The sequence below is a fragment of the Temnothorax curvispinosus genome, unplaced genomic scaffold (assembly GCF_003070985.1).
Source record: "Temnothorax curvispinosus isolate PA1 unplaced genomic scaffold, ASM307098v1 QBEX01009491.1, whole genome shotgun sequence".
Taxonomy (NCBI): domain Eukaryota; kingdom Metazoa; phylum Arthropoda; class Insecta; order Hymenoptera; family Formicidae; genus Temnothorax; species Temnothorax curvispinosus.
In genome coordinates, this window is record NW_020219271.1 from 2,110 (window position 1) to 4,600 (window position 2,491).

The 2,491-nt window shown below is 32.5% G+C and overlaps 1 pseudogene; it reads left to right on the top strand.

Annotated features, from left to right (window-relative positions):
* Nucleotides 1-1,341, top strand: part of LOC112459064 — a 3,444-nt pseudogene extending 2,103 nt beyond the window's left edge.
* Nucleotides 1,342-2,491: the final 1,150 nt, after the last annotated feature.

Here is a 2,491-nt window from a genome sequence, read left to right on the forward strand (position 1 = left end):
AGCCTAATATTTTAATAATTACTAATGTGATTTGTCTATTAGAATCTAGTTAAAAAAATTAGACAAACATTACTAAACATTTTTATTTTGTTATTGTTATTAATTTATTAATTACTTATTAAAATATTAAACATTTTGCATTATCATTAAATGTGTACTCTTCACTAAAATCTGCAATAATTATAGATAAATGTTATCCCTCGCAATAATAAAATTAAATCATATAATACAATGTTAAAATTAATAATTTAGTTAAAATTTATGATAAAATACAAAACAATATCAGTAATAAAATAAAAGACGAAATCTTCGTTATTTATTATTTATTGTTGTGTAATGGTTGTATGCTTGTTCGTAGATAATAATACAAATTCGAGAAGAAAGTGAGCCTTTGGATGCTCCACTACTCGCTCATCTACGATATTATTGTCTGGAGCATAAATGCTACGTGATTTTGGGTGGACTAGGTGGTTTTGGTTTAGAGCTAGCCGATTGGTTGACTCTTCGAGGTGCAAAACATCTGGTTTTAACGTCACGAACCGGGATTAGAACAGGTTATCAGCAATCAAGAGTAGAGCTATGGCGATCTGACGGTGTGGATGTACGGATCGTTACAGTCAATGATACTTTGAAACATGAAGATTGTGAATCTATATTAAAATTTGCTGAGGATAGAGCACCAGTGGACGCTATATTTAATCTTGCAGTTGTATTAAAAGATTGTATATTCCAAAATCAATCACCGCAAACGTTCGAAGATTCATTCAAATCGAAAGCATGGATGACGAAAAAAATGGACGAATTGTCGAGGAAGATCTGTCCACAACTTCGACATTTTGTCGTTTTTTCCTCCGTGTCGTGTGGAAGAGGAAACGCAGGCCAGACAAATTATGGGATGGCTAATTCCGTAATGGAGAGAATTTGTGAGAAGAGAATGAAAGAAGGATTACATGGTTTAGCGATACAATGGGGTGCTGTTGGTGATGTCGGACTCGTGGCAGATATGCAAGAAGAAAATAAGGAATTGGTTATTGGAGGTACATTGCAACAACGAATATCTTCCTGTTTGGAGACATTAGAAGTATTTCTGTTACAAGATCGACCTGTCGTAAGCAGTATGGTTGTTGCTGAAAAAGCAAAGATTGGCGGATCAATGAATATTTATGAAACAGTTGCTCATATTATGGGTAAGCAGTTTTATGCAAAGCTAAACAAAGAAAAATACTAAATACATATGATGGCCAGGAAATATAAGTGAAATAAAAATGTTATTCCAAGTATATTTATTGGAATAAGTAATATTTCAAAAAATATATTTTTTGCACGCAATTACACGAATACTTATACTTGTAATATTTGGAAAATTATCTTACAATTACTGCAGACTTAACACTTTAAGTAGGCCTCTTAGGAGGCCTCTACGTGTTTCTCTCATTTTAAAATTATTGTATAATTTAGGTCCTATATATAATCAAAATTTGTAGATTATAATTAATATTTAGAAAAAAAAAGTTGTTTTTTTTTTTAATCTAGTCAGCGATAAAATGAGATCTCTGAAAAACAGAAAGAGATGGCAACGCAAAAAGTAAAAACAAAAAAAATAATGGCCCTTGTTTTTTAACACAAAAGTATTCAACTAATAAATAATTTTGTCTAGAATTTTTGTTACAGATTACTTAAATAATAATTATATCGCTTTCTTCTACTATTGTTTGTCTCATAGTTTTCTTTGTACATGTAACTGTAATTAATAACGAATTCAGTTGGTCGCACTAGTGCGCACTGGCGCATTAAATGTTCAACCAAATTTGTTATAAATGTGACGTGCATTGATTGTTTACATCTGAAGCAGTTTTAACAGTATCAGAGCGATGAACAGAGTAAAAATTATCTTAACAAGTTTAAAAACTATAATAATTGTTACACTTTTTAATAGTTATTTTAACAATTATTCGTTAAAAAATACACACATAAAAATGGTATAATTATTCAGAAAAGGAGTAGTCTCACCGATTTTAATGACCTTTACATATGTTGTTAAGGACGTGATTTTGAATAACTTTTCCTTATAACTTAATCGGCGGTCACTGTTTATTTAAAAGTTAAAAACACATAATGTAACTAAAAAATATGACAGTTTATGTCAGTGCTAAGGGAAGTAATTTACTGATATGTGTGTATATACAGTACATATGTAGGCGGAGAAGAGGCTACCCTGCATGCAGGGGTGGGTGAGGGTGAACCTCGGTTTGCGTGGAAAGTTGAAAACCTAAATCGTACAATGCTAGACCTTGTTTTGCTCTATAAGCAGTGTGGGGTGGGGTGAACTTCAATGTAAATCAAAGGTCTAACCCAACCCAATTGTTGTATGAATGAGAAACTTTCCACGCGAACCAAGGTCCACCCCCATCTACTTCTGCTTGTGGGGAGAGGCGGTAGCCCTCCCCGCCTACACGTGTACTGTCTATACACACATATCAACAAATTACTT